The sequence below is a fragment of the Bos grunniens genome, chromosome 16 (genome assembly GCF_055505025.1).
Source record: "Bos grunniens cultivar Pamir isolate PY7600 chromosome 16, Bosgru_T2T1.0, whole genome shotgun sequence".
Classification (NCBI taxonomy): Eukaryota; Metazoa; Chordata; class Mammalia; order Artiodactyla; family Bovidae; genus Bos; species Bos grunniens.
The window spans coordinates 71,695,969-71,716,989 of NC_141180.1; the positions used below are offsets into that span (position 1 = coordinate 71,695,969).

A 21,021-nucleotide genomic window follows, 5' to 3' on the forward strand; every position below is an offset into this window, starting at 1 on the left:
TCAAATTTTGCCAAGTTTTTCTGCATCTACTGAGATTATCATATGACTTATTCCTCGATTTGTTGGTATAGTGTATCACATTAATTGATTTGAAGGTTTTGAAAAATCCTTGCCTCACTAAGATAAATCCCACTTGACCATGGTATATGACCCTATAATGTATTGTTGGATTCTGTTTGCTATAATTTTGTTGAGGATTTTTGCATTTATGCTCATCAATGATATTTTCCTGTACTTTACATTTTTGTGCTACCTTTGTCTGGCATTGTTATCAGGGTGATGGTGGCTTCATAGAATAGACTAGGAAGTGTTCCTTACTCAGCAATTTTTGGAATAGTTTCAGAAATATAGGATTAATTTTCAAAATATATAATGACTCATTCAACTAAATATAAAAACAGACAGCCCAAACAAAAATGTGCAGATCTAAATAGACATTTCTCCAAAGAAGACATACAGATGGCCAACTGGCACATAAAAAGATGCTCAACATTGCTAATTACCAGAAAAGTGAAAATCAAAACTGCAATGGGGTAGAGTTATATTTAATATGCTATTTAGCCTATTATTAACAAAAAACTGTGTTCTAGTTTATTTTGTCTATATCTTATTCAAACAATTGCTTAAATATGAAATGAATTACTGTTGTGTACTCTGTAGCAAATAAAAAAAAAGTCTGTCATCAATTTACATCATGCAATTTGTAATTTGCATTTGCATCCCTGCAAATTCAGTGGCTGTTAAAACTGTGCCAAAATGTCTTGTACTTACACATAAAATAACATTTTATTATACTGGTCTGGAAGGTTCCCTGAGTAGTTGCCAGTTATTTAAATATTATGTGGGAACTACAACAAATCTTTGATTTGGAGAGAGTTTCCATAGCTTGGAAATTTTCTAGCTTCCCTATACACAGATGTGTAAACCAAGAGATGTCCCCCAAAAATATCTATACAAATTTCTGAAGTGTTTGTTATAAGGCAGTTTTCTGCTGAGGTCCATTATGCTGTAGAATATCTACTTCTCTTCTAATCATGATGGTTGCTTATGTTCTGTAAACACATTTTACTAGAAAATGTTCCTAATCAGAGCCTCAGGTCTGTCAATTCACCTCCAGGTTTCACGATCAAAAAAAGGAAGCTGCTTCTGGTGATATGAGATACCCCAGATAATCAGTAGTTTCTGGAGATCCCAATAAGTATAGGTTTTCACGTATAATCTTTCTTTCTGCATACGTTCAATTTGCTCTAAGTTTGAAATTTGGGGTTATTTCAACATTTTAGGTGAAGTCAAATATAGGTTACTTTCAGGAGAAACTTTATTTTTGTAAATAATGCATAAGCTTTATTTACTCTCCCTGCATGCTCCCTCCACACACACACCAAGATCCTTCACCCCAGAAGTAACCCTAAAGTGCCTCTAATTTTCTGAGACTGTGTAGACAAACTTGTCTCTTGTCAGAAACCAGTAGTATTGTAGGGTGTTGGGGCAGATTGGATTTACTACTATGTATGTACGTATATATAACTAAAATTTTGATATAAGAAGAATTTAGGATTCTATTAAAATTTCTCCAACTATTTGGTAGAACATTAGCAGTTCTGTGCAATGTCTTCATCTTTTCAAAAGAAAATCAGAGCACTATGATGTGGTTTTGCTCTAAAATTTAGAATATTTTACAATTACACATACAGTGAATTTTTACACCACTGGAGATTCATATTTGTAATTTAAGGGTTCTTAGTAGTAACTAGGAGAAGGAAATGGCAACCCACTCCAGGTTGTTCTTGCCTGGAGAATCCCAGGGATGGGGGAGCCTTGTGGGCTGCCATCTATGGGGTCGCACAGAGTCGGATACGACTGAAGCGACTTAGCAGCAGTGCCAGAAGCAGTAGTAACTTAGCATGTTTAAAATAAAACTTATTTTCATAAACTAGAAGATCATAAAATACAATTTAGGTCATACACCATTAATATTTTACTTAACCTATAGAGAAAGATGTTTAGAGGTCAAATATAATTTCTAAAGAGAATTGACTCATTCCCAACATATAACTTGTTAATAATGGAAACTAAAGGTTGTGATTTCCTGAAAGGAAGATTTTTTTTTTTTTTTTTTTTTGCACAATTGAAAAGCAGAATTGTTTTCATGTATCTTGTTGCCTTTTTGTGATTCTACTGTGAAAATAATATAATATACTGGTTCACAGGTATATATTCATGTAAGTACTTTCATTAAAAGTAAAGTTATCTTCAAATAAATGAGGTAATTGTACAACTAGTGTATTCTGTTGGTAAACTACTTTACCGATTGTTATGTATGCTTGGTATTGGAGAAGGAAATGGCAACCCACTCCAGTGTTCTTGCCTAGAGAATCCCAGGGATGAGGGAGCCTGGTGGGCTGCCGTCTACGGGGTCAGACAGAGTCGGACACTACTGAAGCGATTTAGCAGCAGCAGCAGCAGCAGCAGATATATGGAACCAAATTTATTTATGCTCAGAATAACCTTGGTTTTTTAAATCATTTTATATCTTAGCAAGTATTTGACTTACAGTAATGAATATAGTATGTTAGATTTACATTTAAAATATTTAAGGTGAAATAGTCAAATTAGTGGTTAAACACAGTAATATACTTTAATAATTTCCTCAATTCAAATGTCTTTAATTGATTTGCATGTTAAACATCCAATGTAAATATAATAATACAAAATAGTAAAGCTATTTATATAATTGCTGATTTAAACTAAAATCCACCTAAAATAATACATAAATAAAAATTATTTCAATAATCCTGTAAATATAAAAAATGCCTGAAGTTACTTATTTTCCTAAAAACAATGCATCACACCTAAAATGAATTCATGTTATGACAATAGATACATGAAAAATTGCAAAAAGATAAAATGTTTTTTTCTTTTCTAATTTCTGCTTCCATTCATTTTATTTAGAATGACCAAAATAACTCATTACTTGAGAGGGTGGTGTCTTTCGCCTCAGCTCATTCACTCCGCCATGTCTGACTCTGATCCCATGGACTGCAGCATGCCAGGCTTCATTCACTCCGTCATGTCTGACTCTGATCCCATGGACTGCAGCGTGCCAGGCTTCCCTGTCCATCACCACTCCCTCAGCTTGCTCAAACTCACGTCCATCGAGTTGGTGATGTCATCCAACCATCTCATCCTCTTTCATCCCCTTTTCATCTTGCCTTCAATCTTCCCAGCATCAGGGTCTTTTCCAAAGTGTCAGTTCTTCTCATCAGGTGGCCAAAATATTGGAGTTTCAGCTTCAGCATCAGTCCTTCCAATGAATATTCAGGACTGATTTCATTTAGAACTGACTGGTTTGATCTCCTTGCAGTCCAAGGGACTCTCAAGAGTTTTCTCCAACACCACAGTTCAAAAGCATCAATTCTTCGATGCTCAGTTGAGGTCCAACTCTCACATCCATTCATGACTACTGGAAAAACCATACCTTTGGGTGGACGGACTTTTGTTGGCAAAGTAATGTCTCTGCTTTTTAACATGCTGTCTAGGTTTGTCATAGCCTTTCTTCCAAAGAGCAAGCATGTTTTAATTTCATGGCTGCAGTCACCATCTGCATTGATTTTGGAGCCCCCCAAAATAAAGTCTGTCACAGTTTCCATTGTTTCCCCATCTATTTGCCATGAAGTGACGGGACTGGATGCCATGATCTTAGTTTTCTGAATGTTGAGTTTTAAGCCAGCTTCTTCATTATCCTCTTTCACTTCAAGAGACTTCACTTCAAGAGACTCTTTAGTTCTTCTTTGCTTTCTTCCATAAGGGTGGTGTCATATTGTGCCACTATAAAGGCGGTCTCTCTCCTAGAGGGGTTTATTAATATTTTTTATAACACAGTGGCTCAAAGTGCAAGAGAATTTATATATCAACTACTGTTGTGAAACCTGAACAAATTATTTAAACTCTATGGGGTTTCCACTTTATCCACACTGTCATTGATGTGGATTTTATCCGTGAATATCAAAAATATATCCACTGACACAATAACAGGCTTCTTGTGCTGAAAACATGAGACAAATTACCAAATTTTGTTGAAACTACCAACAGAAAACAACAGAAAAAAGGTGAAGCACTGGCAGTAAGAAGTTTGAAGAAAGAAAGTTTGCTTATAGTATAAGGGATAAAGGAGAAATGTATCATTTTCAGCCTTGGCTGGTAAGGTGTACTTAGGGCAGCTCAGAGATTTTGTCCATCTGTGCATGTCCAAGAATAACCCTGGAGACACTCCAAGTGTTGATTTGGTTTTACAAATAAATTTTAACAAATAGATGAATTTGCAAATATGTAATCTTCAAATAATTAAGATCCATTGTTTTTTTTTTTTTGTAGGAGCACGAGGCTTAATATTAATATATACATATGTCTAAGTTACCCAAATCTAAAAAATAAGAAAGTAGAAAAATAACTAGAAAGATTGTTCCTAGTATTATTTCATCTGCTATTTACACTTATTAATTTTCTAGTTGATGGTAATAAATCCCAAATCTGAGTTTTAGTTCTATATAGGCGCCACTGTTCTGGAGGCAAAGTTCATTGGAAACAGTATTACCTTTATGTCTTTTAACCGAAGATGCAACCAAGAACATTGGAATCTTCACTAGATGCTGCTGCTGCTGAGTTACTTCCATCATGTCTGACTCTGTGTGAACCTACGGACTGTAGGCCACCAGGCTTCTCTATCTATGGGATTCTCTAGGCATGAGTTCTAGAGTGGGTTGCCATTCCCTCCTCTAGGGGATCTTCCCACCCAGGGATCAAACCTGGGTATCTTGCATTACAGGCAGATTCTTCACTGCTGAGCCACCAGGGAATCCCCAGTTTTCACTAGAAGGCCCCTCACACCATTATAAATTGACCAAACTTCCCCCCGAGCCTTTGGAAAAAGTTAATGTTGACATTGTCTGCTTATGAGGATATTTTGCACTCTTTGACAGTTGAGCAAAACTAGACCTGTGGTAGAACAGAATCTTTTTCACCTTCAAGTATGGGATGTTACTTCAACAAAAAATTTGTTTTCTTGGTTTCTTAAATGAATAATGAATTTGCCTTTTTTTTTTTTTCTATTTAACTTGATGGAAGAAAAACAGGCATTCCAAAATAAGACAGCACTGAATATTTGTAGTTGGAGAAAAATAGTGGAAGCTTCAACAAAATAATTAATTTAGTTTTGTACTTTAGGGCTTCCCAGGTGGTAAAGAATCTGCCTGCAATGCAGGAAACCCAGGTTGATCCCTGGGTTGGGAAGATCCCCTGTAGAAGGGCATGGCAACCCACTCCAGAATTCTTGCATGGAGAATTTCATGGACAGAGGGGCCTAATGGACTACAGTCCATGGGGTCGCAAAGAGTCAGACACAACTGAGCAACTAACATTTTCACTTTCAATGAGATTTTAAGTGTGGCCTAATCCATAGGAAAAAAAAAATGATGTTGAAATTTTGAAAGACTCTATTAAGAGAAAGATGCAAGTGACATTGGTTGAACCCCTAGGTTGGGAAGATCTCCTGGAAGAGGAAATGGCAACCCACTCCAGTGTTCTTGCTTGCCTGGAAATCCCATAGACAGAGGAGCCTATGGGCTCCCAAAGAGCTGGACATGATTGAGTGACTGATCAGAGAGCACATTAACAGAAAGGAAAGATGCAACCTAGGTAAAAATATTTGCAAGATGCCCATTTGGTAAAGAGGTAGTATTCAAAGTATTCACCAGCACCACAAGTGGCTGAGGCACTGAGATGATGGGTGTGGTGGAGCTGGGAATGTTGATAGCTGAAGATGAAGGTGGTGGCTGTTGGGATTTCAAGAGGCTTGCTGGGACCAATCTTCCCTTTGGCACTGTCTGCCAACAACAGGCCTGTGGAGCTCCAGGGGATGATATTAACCTGGGTAGGTAGCTGGGTCCAGGCGGTATTGCCTGAATGGTCACCTGGTTTCTGGATCTTTTCCTCACTGCACTTCTTCCAGTTGGCTATCTCCTCTACACCAAAGATGCTCAGAAAACTGTCTCAAGCTGCTCTCAGTTTCTGGACCTGGTTCTTACATGTCATCATTCCTCTTATCAAGGATGGAGCAGTCTCACTGCTGCAGCCAGAGGGGATCTGGAGTCCAGAGATCATGAATTTCTGCACTTTGCTGCTGGAATCTTCTCCCTCATGATGGGGACACAGTTTGTTTATCCAGAGCAGAGGCTGGAGGCAGGGGCTTGGAAGGTTTTCATTTTTCAATATTAAAAAGGCTCTGTGTACATGGTGGGCTATTCTTTTTAGTGTATGCACTTTATGTTATAATATTTCTCTCAAGGCTGCTTTACCCTTGTCTCTTTGATATATTTACACTACCTTTTATTTCAAAGCATTTCATGTGTAATTAATTAGTTGGTCAGTCATGTCCAAATCTTTGCAACCCCATGGACTGTAGCCCTCCCAGGCTCCTCTGTCCATAGGATTCTCCAGGCAAGAATACTGGAGTGGGTAGCCATTCCCTCCTCCAGGGGATCTTCCTGACCCAGGGATCAAACCTGAGTCTCCTGAATTGCAGGTGGATTCTTTACCATCTAAGCCACCAGGGAAACCCCTAACATACTTCCCTAAATATTTTCTCTTTGATACATGAATGGATTAAGCCTGTTGTTTAGTGTTTGATATTTTCTTATTATCTTTTTGTTATTGATTAGTAACTAATTCAACTGTAGGTAGAGAACACATTTTGTATGATTTCAATTTTTGTACATGTTTTGAAGTTATGTCCCAGGATACAGTGTATATCTTGTTTTAAGTTTGTCAACACTTGGATACATCTACTGCTCCTTTTCATGGAGGGTTGTATGAATTTTGACTGAATCCTGGAGACAAATGTTCTTCTTGAGTTCTTCTGTACTTACTAATCTCTCTCTAGTTGTCGTACCAATTTTTTGAAATGAGTATCAAAATCTTTCAGTTCAGTGCAGTTCAGGTGCTCAGTCGTGTCCTACTCTTGTGACCCCATGAATCTCAGCACGCCAGGCCTCCCTGTCCATCACCAACTCCCCGAGTCTATCCAAAACCATGTCCATTGTGTCAGTGATGCCATTCAACCATCTCATTCTCTGTCATCCCCTTCTCCTCATGCCCTCAATCTTTCTCAACATCAGAGTATTTTCAGAGGAGTCAGCTCTCCACACCAGGTGGCCAAAGTATTGGAGTTTCAGCTTCAACATCAGTACCGCCAATGAACACCCAAGACTAATCTCCTTTAGGATGGACTGGTTAGATCTCCTTGCAGTCCAAGAGACTCTCAAGAGTCTTCTCCAGTACCACAGTTCAAAAGCATCAATTGTTTGGCACTCAGATTTCTTTATAGTCCAACTCTCACATCCATACATGACTACTGGAAAATCCATATCCTTGACTATATGGACTTTTGTTGGCATAGTAATGTCTCTGCTTTTTAATATGCTGTCTAGGTTGGTCATAACTTTCCTTCCAAGGAGTAAGTGTCTCTTAATTTCATGGCTGCAATCACCATCTGCAGTGATTTTGGAGCCCAGAAAAATAAAGTTAGTCACTGTTTCTCCATCTATTTGCCATGAAGTGATGGGACTGGATGCCATGATCTTAGTTTTCTGAATGTTGAGTTTTTAGCCAACATTTTCACTCTCCTCTTTCAATCTCACCAAGAGGCTCTTTAGTTCTTCTTCACTTTCTGACATAAGGGCTGTGTCATCTGCATATCTGAAGTTATTGATATTTCTCCCAGCAATCTTGATTCCAGCTTGTGCTTCTTCCAGTTCAGCGTTTCTCATGATGTACTCTGCATATAAGTTAAATAAGCAGGGTGATAATATACAGCCTTGACATACTCCTTTTCCTATTTGGAACCAGTTTGTTGTTCCATATCCAGTTCTAACTGTTGCTTCCTGACCTGCATAAAGGTTTCTCAAGAGGAAGGTCAGGTGGTGTGGTATTCCCATCTCTTTCAGAATTGTCCACAATTTATTGTGATCCACGCAGTCAAAGGCTTTGGCATAGTCAATAAAGCAGAAGTAGATGTTTTTCTGGAACTCTCTTGCTTTTTTGATGATCCCTCGGATGTTGGCAATTTGATCTCTGGTTCTTCTGCCTTTTCTAAAAACAGCTTGAACATCTGGAATTTCATGGTTCACATATTGCTAAAGCCTGGCTTGGAGAATTTTGAATATTACTTTATTAGTGTGTGAGATGAGTGCAATTGTGTGGTAGTCTGAGCATTCTTTGGCATTACCTTTCTTTGGGATTGGAATGAAAACTGACTTTCCTGTGGCCACTGCTGAGTTTTCCAAATTTGCTGACGTATTGAGTGCAGCAGTTTCAGAGTATCATCTTTTAAAATTTGAAATAGCTCAACTGGAATTCCATCACTTCCACTAGCTTTGTTCGTAGTAATGCTACCTAAGACCCACTTGACTTCACATTCCAGGATGTCCTGCTGTAGGTGAGTGTGAGTGATCACAGGTCATTAAGATTCTTTTATTTTTGTACTGTTCTTCTGTGTATTCTTGCCACCTCTTCTTAATATCTTCTGCTTCTGTTAGGTCCATACCATTTCTGTCCTTTATTGAGCCCATCTTTGTATGATATGTTCCCTTGGTATCTCTAATCTAAAGTTAATCAAATCTAAATCAAGTCTAATCTTAAGTTAATCACAATCTTTACCTTTAACCAAATATGGATATCTGTATTTCTCCTTCAGTTTGATTAGATTTTACTTTGTATAGTTTTCATCTCTATAGCTAAGTGCATGCCCACGTATGTGTTCTCTGTTTTTAAGATGGATTGACAGTTACGATGCAATCCCTCTCCCTACCTAGTGACTTTCTTTGCTCTGAAGTTGAATTTATTTGATATTAATATAGTCACTTTGGCTTTCCTTTGATTAATATTTGCATAAGATTTTTTCGTTATCTTATTTCAACCTCCTATATAATTATATTTGAAGAGAGTTACTTGCCACTGGCATATTATTGGGTCATATTTTTTGATCCACCTTATTAATAGCTGTATTCTATCTGATACATTCAGATCATTTTCCATTTCATGTGATTTTTGATAAATTAGAACTTAATTCTGCATTTTTTACATATATACAATATAATATATACAATATGTATATATATATATAATAACTTCTGTTATTCCTCTCTAGGCTTTCTTTTTCCTAACTTTGAACTACTTACTTGAACCAATTTTTAGAATTCTATTTTGATTTATCTATAGTGCTTCTGAGTGTTTTTCTTTGTACAGCTTTATTGATGATTTTTTATGTATTACACTATTTATATACTTCAATTTTCACAGTCTATTGCTGTCATTTCATCAGCTTGTTTGAAAAGTTGAAGGCTTTCTTCCATTTATGGGCTTTTACTCTCCTTTAAAAAAAATAATTTTCTTAACTGTATCCTGTGTATATACATAGAATCACACCAGTCAGTATTGTAATTTTTACTTCTGCCACCAAAAATAATTTAGAAGACTCATGAGAAAGTTTTCTATTGTATTCATTACTCTTTTGCTAACTGTCTTTCTCCTTTCCTGATATCCCAGTTTCTTTTTTATCATTCTTTTCCTGTTAGAAAACTTCCAGCCATTCTTTTAGGGTAAGTTTGTTGGTAACTAATTCTCTTAGTTTTCCTTATCTGAGAATATCTTGATTTCCCCTCTAGTCCAAAAGGATATTTTCACTATGCATGAGATTGTTGACAGTTCTATTATTTCAGCACTTAAATACTTTTCTTCTGGCCTCAATGTTTGGAGATGAGAAGTCTACTGTCTTCTAATTTAATTCTCATTTAGGCAAAATGTCATTTTTCTTTGACTATATTCAAGACTGTTTTTCTCTTTAGTTGTTGGGAGCTTAATTATAAAGGATCTTGTTAAGTATGTTTTAGGTTTATTCTGTTTGGAATAACATAATTCACTCAACTTCTTAAACTTGTAGGTTTATAAGATTTTTTTTCCCCCAAATTGGAAAGTTTTTTTCCATTATTATTTGCAATCCTTTATTATTGCCTTTTTTCTCCTTTTCATTTGGAATATATGAAGTAAAAAGAAAACTCAGAGAACTCATCATCATGTTATTCTGTAGATCCTCAAGTTTTTTGCACCTTTTAGAGTAGTCTTATGTTTGATTTCTATATAACTGTTCAAGACTTTTCATTGTACTTATGAAGAAAGGTATAACATTTCATCTTTTCAGAAGTAGAAGTTCATCTCTTTACTTTTAGTCTATTTTAGTCTTTATATTTTAAATTAGTTTTTTTATAGACCTCACACAGTTGTTTATATAAATTCAATCTCTTTCTTTTATTTTTTTTCTTCTAATTTTATTTTATTTTTAAACTTTACATAATTGTATTAGTTTTGCCAAATATCTTTTAATTAGTATCTTTAGGCCATTCATATTTAATGTTGGATAAACATAAATATGTTTGTAATTGTTTTATATTTATTGACAGAGGCATTTTTTGCTCTTTTATCTAGTTTTAATTGAGCATTTTATAGGATTCCATTTTAGCTCCTTTCTAGCATATCAGTTGCCTAGACTTTACAATATTCATTTTCATTTTTTAACTAATGTAACATTATTTCCTGTGTAATTGAGATACTTTACAACAGAATGTTCCCAATCTTTCCCTCCCATTCTTTGAGTCATTGTTGTCATTCATTTTATTAATACTTTCCATGTGCTATAATCACCAATTGTTTCTATTTATGATTTAGAATAATATTGTATTCATTGGAATACCTACTTAGAACCAACAGGATTTTTTGTTTGTCTGTTTGTTTTTTTACTACCTAAGCTTTGGAAATGTTCCTCCAAATTATTTTTGAATTTTATTTTGATAAGTGTTTGGGGATATTATTGACCTTTGACAAATACTATAATTGTTAATGATTTTGTTTTTATCATGCAAACTCTGAATAATTTGAGTAGTTTCTGTTGGTTCTCGCTCCTATCATTTATCCAGGAAGAATATCAACTTCATTGTTTGATCATTGTGCATGAACACAAGGATGGCAATTTATTAGCAAGATGCTATAGTTCTTAGTCTTCACTGTGGTCTCACAAATTATTTGTTAGTCACTCAGCTGCATCCGGCTCCCATGAACTGTAGCCTGCCAGGGTCCTCTATCCCTGGGATTCTCCAGACAAGAGTATTGGAGTGGGTTTCCATTCCCTTCTTCAAATTATAATCCTTAACAGAACATCTTCCTAAGGACTTCAAGCCTAAAAAGATGATTCCCCTGCAGAATCTAATGATCTGTCAATCATGGTCATTCTGCTGGCTGAGTAACACAGGAGAAAGGGAAGATGAGTGGACACTCCGAGTGCCATCTCCTCCATACCACTTTTAAAACATGTTTATTAGTAAAGATTTGTGTAAATCAAAATTATATTTGAAAGGTGAAAATTATTTATAATTTATAAAATTTCAGATACATAATTATATTCAATCATGTAATGTGTAAGTGGCATTGAAAATAATCCTCTAGTTTTATCTTCAAAGTATTTATTTTCATGTTTAAAAAGAGCCAGTTATTTGAGAGAAATTATTTAAAAAACTAATTTCATTACAGGAGAAACTATCCTAGTTATAGTATGTCCTCTAATTTTGCGAGAAATCAGCCTTCAGATTTTCATTCCCTTTAGGCAATCAGGATCTCATTATTGAGACCACCTATGGATGGTGTGATTGAAATTTTGCATCTGTGCATAATCACCTCATTATGTTGATCTTTCAATGTAAATCTCTAGACCATCATGGACATTAAAAAAGCTTAGGAAGTTCTATTTTAGCCCTGAATTGCTCATATTTCGTTTTAGCCCCAAATAAATCTGAAACACTACTAAGATATCTATTTTCTCTCAAAGTTTAAAATATTGTACTCTGAAGTTCCTATGATTGACACATGAAGCTAGAGTATCAGGTAATGTCATACTTGGAAAATTTTGGTTTTAAATAATGTGTTATCTTGCTTATTGATTTTAAGGTCTTAACATTTTGCAGTTCATACCATCCTATGTTATTTTGTCAGTGTGTCATTAGTTTGCAAATTAGTGGGATTTTTCTTCATTACCCTCTGAGATGAGAATATTATTGAACATAAGAATTCAGTTTTATATCAAACAAAATTAGTTTTATAGTAAAAGAATTGAGTTCCACCACTTAACATGCTAAAATATTGTATTAAATGAGGAAAATCATCTTTAATGGGCACCATAACTACTCTCTCATTTGTTGTAATTTCATTTAATTATTATAGATAGTATTGTAAATTTTTATATTTACATTTTTAAAAATTACTTTTAAAACAATCATCAAACCTTGGTTTGTTAAGAAGCATTTTTTAAATTGGCAATTAGATATACAAAAGATATAACTTCCCTGAACAAAAGTTCATGGAAGTTGCATTATAAGTTTAATTACATTTCAATTAAAACTCAGAATTGTTTACTATAATAAAGTCTATATTATAAATATAACATTAGTGATAGCAGTTTTAAAAATAATTATTAAGATAAAATAACTAACTCAATTTAATAAATACCTTTCCTGTTGGCTCAGTGGTAAACAATCCTCCTCCCAGTGCAGGAGAGTTGGCTTTGATCTCTGGGTTGGGAAGATCCCAAATAGTAGTAACTGCTGTTCTTCCCTAGGAATTCTAGGAATTCCCAGTATTCTTCCCTAGGAAATCCCATGGACTGAGGAGCGTACAATGTACGTGAACTGAGAACTTTCAGATGTACAAGCTGCATTTAGAAAAGGCAGGGGAAACAGAGATCAAATTCCCAACATCTGTCAGATAACACAAAAAGCAAGAGAATTCCAGAAAAAAGCATCTACTCTGCTTCACTGACTATATTAAAGCCTTTGACTGTATGGATCATAACAAACTGTGGAAAATTCTTCAAGAAATTGGAATAACAGACCACCTTTCCTGCCTCCTGAGAAAACTGGTCAAGAAGCAATAGTTAGTACCAGACAAGGAACAACAGATTGGTCCAAAATTGGGAAAGGAGTATGTCAAGGCTGTATATTGTCATCCTACTTACTTAATTTCTGTGTAGAGTACATCATGCCAAATGCAGGGCTTGATGAAGCACAAGCTGGAATCAAGATTGCCAGGAGATATATCAGTAGGCTCAAATATGCAGAGGACACCACCCTTATGACAGAAAGCTAAGAGGCAGTAAAGAACCCTTTTGATGAAGGTGAAAAAGGAGAGTGAAAAATCTGGCTTAAAACTCCACATTCAAAAAAATAAGATCGTGACATCTAATCCCATCATTTCATTGTAATTAGATGAGGAAACAATGGAAACTGTGACAGACTTTATTTTCTTGGGATCCAAAATCACTATAGACAGTGACTGCAGCCATGAAAATAAAAGACACTTGCTCCTTGGGAAAAAAGTTATGACAAACATAGACAGGGCATTGCAAAGCAGAAACATCGCTTTGCCAACAAAGATCCATTTAGTTAAAGCTATGGTTTTTCCAGGAGTCATTATGGATGTGAAAGTTGGACCATAAAAAAGCCTGAGCACCGAAGAATGTATGCTTTGGAACTGTGGTGCTGGAAAAGACTCTTGAGAGTCCCTTGAACAGCATGAAGATCAAACCAGTCAATGCTAAAGGAAATCAGTCCGAGTGTTCATGGAAAGGACTGATGCTGAAACTGAAGCTCCAATACTTTGGCCACCTGACTCATTGGAAAATACCCTGATGCTAGGAAAAATTGAGGGCAGGAGGAGAAGGGGGGCAACAAGGTATAAAATGGTTGGATGGCATCAACAATTTAATGCACAGAAGTTTGAGCAAATTCTAGGAGATAGTTAATGAAGGACAGGCAAGCCTGATTTGCTGCAGCTCTTGGGGTCACAAAGTGTGGGACACAACTGAACAACAGCAACAACATGTGAGGACTTAGCTCCCTAACCAGAGATGGAATCTACACTACTGCGTTGGAAAGGGAAGGCTTAACCACTGGAACACCAGAGAAGCCCCCATTTTGAGTTAATTTTTTGTGAAAGGTATAAGGTCTGTTTCTAAATTCATTGCTTTTCATGTGGATATCAAGTTGTCCCAATTTAAAGAAACTTTCTTTGCTCCATTTTACTGCCTTTGAAATGAAAGTGAAAGTATTACTGGCTTAGTACTGACTCTTACAGATCCCAAGGACTGTAGCTCACCAGGCTCCTCTGTCCATGGAATTCTCTAGGCAAGAATATTGGAGTGGGTAGCCATTCGCTTCTCCACAGGAGTTTCCTAACACAGTGATTGAACTCAAGTCTCCTATATTACAGGCAGATTCTTTACCATCTGAGCCACCAGTAAAAGATCAGTAGTCTATATTTATCAGGGTTTATTTCTGTACTTCCTATTCTGTATCATTGATCTGTTAGTCCTTTCTATTGCCAGTACCACACTGTCTTGATTACTGTAGCTTTGTATTAATCCTGAAATTGGTTAGTGTCACACTTCCAACTTTATTCTTCTTTAATATTGCGTTGGCTAATCTTGGTCTTTTGCCTCTCCATACACATGTTGGTGGAGCAGTGGTAAGGAACCCACCTGCCAATGCAGGAGACACAAAAGACACTTCTATCCCTGGGCCAGAAAGATTCCCTGGAATAGGAAATGGCAACCCAGTCCAGTGTTCTGGCCCAAAAAATTCCACAGACAGGAGACTGGCAGGCTACAGTCCATGAGGTCTCAAAGAGTCAGACATGACTGAGCATGAGCACATATGTGCTATAAGTGGTATTGGACTTTTACTTAAAATTCCACTTGATGAAACATAGAAAACCATTGACTTTTGTATATTAATCTTTATTCTGCCATGTTGCTATAACTGCTTATTAGTTTCTGAAATTTTCTGTCATCCTTTCAGTTATTCTAAATCGACAATTATGTCATCTGTGACCAAAGACAGTTTTACTTCCTCCTTCCCAATCACAAAAATATTTTTTCTTCTTGTTTTATTATAATATCTAGGACTTCCATATGATGTTAAAAAGGAGTGGTGAGAAGGCAAATCCTTATCTTTATACTTGATCATATTAGAGAACTTCAAGTATCTCATGATTAAGCATGATATTAGCTATATATTTTTTGCAAATAATCTTTATCAGGTTGACAAAGTATTCCTGAATTCCTAGCTTGCTGAATGTTTTTATCATAAGTGGTGTTTGATTTTTTTTCAAATTCTTTTCTTCATCTATTATATAAGAATTTATTTTTCTTTCTCAGCTTATTGATATAAGAGGTTATATTAATTAATATTTAAAAATGGAATTAGCCTTTAATACCTGGGATGAATCCCACTTGGTCATGGTGTATAATTATTTTTATACATCATTAGACTCTATTTCACATAGGACATTTGACACAGAGCATTGACATGAAACCACCCTTATGGCAGAAAGTGAAGAGCAACTAAAGAGCCTGTTGATAAAAGTGAAAGAGAAGAGTGAAGAAGCTGGCTTAAAACTCAACATTCAAAAAACTATGATTATGGCATCCAATCCCATCTCATCAAATCAATGGGGAAACAATGGAAACTGTGACAGACTTTATTTTCTTGGGCCCCAAAATCACTGCACATGGTGACTGCAGCCATGAAAAGAAAACACCCTTGCTCCTTGGAAGAAAAGGCATGACAAACCTAAACAGCATATTAAAAAGCAGAGACATTACTTTGCCATTAAAGGTCCATATAGTCAAAGCTATGGTTTTTCTAGTAGTCATGTATATATGTGAGAGTTGGACTACTGTCACCCTGCTTATTTAACTTATATGCAGAGTAAATCATGAGAAACGCTGGGCTGGAAGAAACACAAGCTGGAGTCAAGATTGCCAGGAGAAATATCAATAACCTCAGATATGCATATGACACCACCCTTATGGCAGAAAGTGAAGAGGAACTCAAAAGCCTCTTGATGGAAATGAAAGTGGAGAGTGAAAAAGTTGGCTTAAAACTCAACATTCAGAAAACGAAGATCATGGCACCCGGTCCCACCACTTCATGGGAAATAGATGGGGAAACAGTGAAAACAGAGTCAGACTTTATTTTTCTGGGCTCCAAAATCACTACAGATGGTGACTGCAGCCATGAAATTAAAAGACGCTTACTCCTTGGAAGGAAAGTTATGACCAACCTAGATAGCTTACTGAAAAGGAGAGACATTGCTTTGCCAACAAAGGTTCATCTAGTCAAGGCTATGGTTTTTCCAGTGATCATGTATGGATGTGAGAGTTGGACTGTGAAGAAGGCTGAGTGCTGAAGAATTGATGCTTTTGAACTGTGGTGTTGGAGAAGACTCTTGAGAGTCCCTTTGACTGCAAGGAGATCCAACCAGTCCATTCTGAAGGAGATCAGCCCTGGGATTTCTTTGGAAGGAATGATGCTAAAGCTGAACCTCCAGTACTTTGGCCACCTCATGCGAAGAGTTGATTCATTGGAAAAGACCCTGATGCTGGGAGGGATTGGGGGCAGGAGGAGAAGGGGACGACAGAGGATGACATGGCTGGATGGCATCACTGGCTCAATGGATGTGAGTCTGAGTGAACTCCGGGAGTTGGTGATGGACAGGGAGGCCTGGCGTTCTGCAATGCATGAGGTCGCAAAGAGTCGAACACGACTGAGCGACTGATCTGATCTGATCTGGACTATAAAGAAAGCTGAGCACCAAGAATTGACACTTTTGAACTGTGGTGTTGGAGAAGACTCCTGAGAGTCCCTTGGATTGCACAGAGAAAATAGTCAATCCAAAGGAAATCAACCCTGAATATTCATGGGAAGGACTGATGCTGAAGCTGAAGCTCCAACACTTTGGCCACCTGATATGAAGAGCAGATTTGTTCGAAAAGACCCTGATGCTGGAAACGACTGAAGGGAGGAGAAGGGGAGGACAGGATGAGATGGTTGAAAGGCATCACTAACTCAATGGACATGAGTTTGAGCAAGCTCCAGAAAATGGCGAAGGATAGGGAAGCCTGGTGAGCTGCAGTCCATGGGGTCTCAAAGAGTTGGACACAATTGAGCAATGGAACAACAGTAACAACAGATTCTATTTGCTGACAGTTGTGTTTAGAATTTTATATCTATGTTCATGAAAGACATTGGTCTGTATTTCTCTGGTAAAATTTGTAATTTTAGTGTAATGCTGACCTCATAGAATGTGCTAAAAGTAGTTTTTATGTTTCTATCCTCTGAAAAAAATGAGGTAGAATTGCTATAATTTCTTCCTTAAGTGTTTAATAGAATTCATCAACGAATCCAATTGTTTTTTGTGCTCTCTGTTTTGTAAGGTTGTTAATTACCGATTCATTTTAAATGATTTAGGCCTAATTCAACACATCTACATATTCTTGGGTGTGTTATGGCAGATTGTCTTTCTAGGAATTAGTCCATTTCATCCATATTATCAACTATGTAGGCATAGTTATTTCATTTCTTTATTATCCTTTTCATTTCCATGGTATCTGCAGTAAATTTCCTTCTTTCACTTTTGATATTATCAACAGCAGTTTGCGTCTGCTTTCTTTTTTTCTTTGTTATCCTAGTTAAAAGCTAAGTTGCTTCAGTTGTGTCTGACTCTTTGTGACCCTATGGACAGTAGCCTGCCAGGCCCCTCTGTCCATGGGATTTTCTAAACAAAAATACTGAAATGGATTGCCATTTCCCTCTCCAGGTTAAGAGATTATTAATTTTATCAGTTTTTTTCAAAGTATCACCTTTTTGTTCTGATGATTTTCTGTACTGATTTTTTGTTTTCAACTTATGCTTATTTTGAATTTATTTATTTTTTAAATTTTATTTTACTTTTTAACTTTACAATATTGTATTGGTTTTGCCATATATCAACATGAATCTGCCACAGGTATACACGTGTTCCCCATCCTGAACCCTCCTCCCTCCCCATTTAATTTGCTCTTATTTTGCCATTTTTTTATGGTGGAAAATTCTTCTATTGTTGGAATTTAGATCTTTTGTCTTTTTTACTATGTACATTTAATGCTATAAAAGTTCCTCTAGCACTTCTTTTGCTGTATTCCTCAAATTCTGATAAATTGCTTTTACTTTTTCATTCAAAAGTATATATATTTTTAATTTTTCTTGAAATTTTATTTGACCCATGTGTCATTTGGAAGTGTGTTGTTTAATCTCCTTGTATTTGGGACTTTTCCAGTTATCTTCATATAACTAATTATTTTTGGTTTAATTTCTTGTAGTTTGAGAGCAGACATTGCATTATTTCTATTCTTTTAAATTTGCTGTGTTCTGTGGCTCACAGTGTGGTCTATCTTTGTGAATGTCTCATGTGTGCTTGAGAAAAATGTGCATTCTGCTATAGTTGGATGAAGTGCTTTCTAGATGTCAATTTTATCCATTTAATTGGGAGTGTTGGTTTTTTTTTTTTTTTTGCAATTGCCCTATAGTTGCTTTATAATGTTGTGTTAGTTTTTGCTGTACAACAAAGTGAGTCAGCTGTATGTATACATATATCCCCTCTTTTTTTTGGATTTCCATCCCATTCGGGTCACCACAGGGCATTGAATATAATTCCCTATGCTATACAATAGGCCCTCATTAGTTATCTATTTTATACTTAGTATCAATAGTGTATAGTGTTTGGTGGTTTCAGCTGTATCTTACTGATTTTCTGGCTGCTAGATCTGTGCATCTGGCAGAGGGGTGTTAACGTTTCTAACTATGACAGTGGGTTCATCTGTTTCTCTGTAAGTCCTACCTGGTTTTCACTCACATTGTTTGATACTCTGTTGTTAGGCATATGCATGTTAAGAATTGTCATGTCTTAAAAATTAATCCCTTTATCATTATGTAAGTCCTGTGTCTCTGACTTTCCTTGGTGTCAGTTCTGTCTGAAATTATAAATGAATATATAACTGAAAGTATAACTACTCTTGCTTTCTCTTTATTTGTGCTGTTGCTCAGTCATGTTAGACTCTGTGACCCCATGGACTGCATTACGCCAGGCTTCCCTGCCCTTCACCATCTCTCGGAGTTTGCTCAAACTCATGTCCATTGAGTCAGTGTTGCCATGCAACCATCTCATCCTTTGTCATCCCTTCTCCTTCTGCCTTCAATCTTTCCCAGCATCAGGATCTTTTCTAATGAGTGGCTCTTCACGGCAGATGACCAGAGTATTGGGCTTCAGCATCAGTCCTTCCAATAAATATTCAGAATGGATTTCCTTTAGGATTGACTGGTTTGATCTCCTTTCATTTGTGTTAGTATGGTATTTTTTCTCCATCCATTTGCTCTTAATCTATGTATATCTGTATTTAAAGTGTGTTTCCTATAGACATATGGTTGAGTCATGGTTTTTGATCCTCTGTGGCAATATCTGTCTTAACTGGTACAGTTAGGCCATTGACATTCAAAGTGATTATTAATACAGCTGGACTAGTACCTACCGTATTAGTTCTTGTTTCCTCTTTGTTCCCTTGTTCTTTGTTACTGCTTTTGTTTGTCACTCCTTTTGGGCCTTTTGTGATTTTATATGATTCCATTTCTCTCCTAGGGCTTCCCTGATAGCTCAGTTGGTAAAGAACCTGCCTGCAATTAAACCAAAATGTTGTCTCCTTAGTCACCTGTATTTATGAGCATGTAATATGATTCTATTTTCTCTTTTTAGTATTTCAGTTATATTTATTTTTTCACTTTCTTAGTGGTTGTTTTAGAGTTTTCAGGATACATTTATGACATCCCAATCTACTTTCAACTAGGACTGTACAACTTCCCAGGTAATGTGCACATCTTTTGAGACTAACCCTAATTTCCTTTCATTCCTTATACCATTGTTGTCATCATTTCACTTATAATAAGGATAAATTACCATATATATGACATATACATAAGCATACATAGTTGAATATCATATTGCTGTTTTTATTTTCAACAGACTGTTATCTATTAAATCTATTAAAAATAAGAAAAATGAAAGTCTTTTTTTTTTTTAATTTTATCTTCATATATATTCCTCTTTCATGCTCTTCCTGTATGTAGATCCGGGGTTATAACTTATTTTCCTTCTTTCTTTTGAACTTATTTTAACTTTTCTCTCAAGGCAAGTCTACTAGGAACAAATTCTTTCAATTTTTGTTGGTCAGAGAAAGTCTATTTTTCCTTCACCTTTGAAAGATAATTGCCTAGCATACAGAATCTAATTTGGTGGTTGTTGTCTACCAACACTGTAAATATTTCTGTTTATTCTCTTCTTGTTTTCATGTTTTCCAAAGAGAAGTTGTATGTTATTCTTTGTTCTTCTCTAGGGAAAGTGCATTTTTCCTCTACCTTGTTTTAGAAGATTTTTGTTTATTTTTGATTTTGTATAATTTGAAAAACATGTACTGTGCTGAGGTGTAATTTATTTTATTATTATTTTTAAATTTATCCTTCTTAGTATTCTCTTGTTACTGAATTGAGCCTAAGGGACCTTATTCTCAGGTCTAGCCCAGCCTCTGAGTGGGAAAGTTCTTTTCTCATTCTAGTTTGAGGAAGTAAATAACAAAACAAAAACTGAGATCAATACAGCACAAACTTTATTCAGTGGTCAAAGAATGGAGAAGTAGAAACTAAGTTCACAGATAAACTTCTCCCACCTGGAGAGAGAAATTTAATTATAAAGAGTAGAGACAAAGGGTGGAAGAGTAAGAGTGAAGCTAATGATGGGGAGACATGATAATTAGTCTGTGCGGAAGGGGCAGGGCTTTTTCTAGGAACAGGGTGTCCCTCAGTTTTTGCCTTTTTGTGATACTTAGTGTCTGGTCCTGGCTACTGGTATGTGTGTCATTTAATATGCAAATATAGTAGCACCGTGTATAAAGAGACTCAGGATCTGTTGCAGGTCTGATTTGTTGCCATCTTGGTCCCAGCTGGTCCTGTATGGTGTGGGCTTTTTGTAGATACCTTTCTTGTCTGTGTACCCCTTCCT

General features: G+C 36.1%; 1 pseudogene; it reads left to right on the plus strand.

Annotated features, from left to right (window-relative positions):
* Positions 1 to 5,781: 5,781 nt before the first annotated feature.
* LOC147356990 (large ribosomal subunit protein uL24 pseudogene) overlaps positions 5,782 to 21,021 on the plus strand; it is a 39,005-nt pseudogene continuing 23,765 nt past the window's right edge.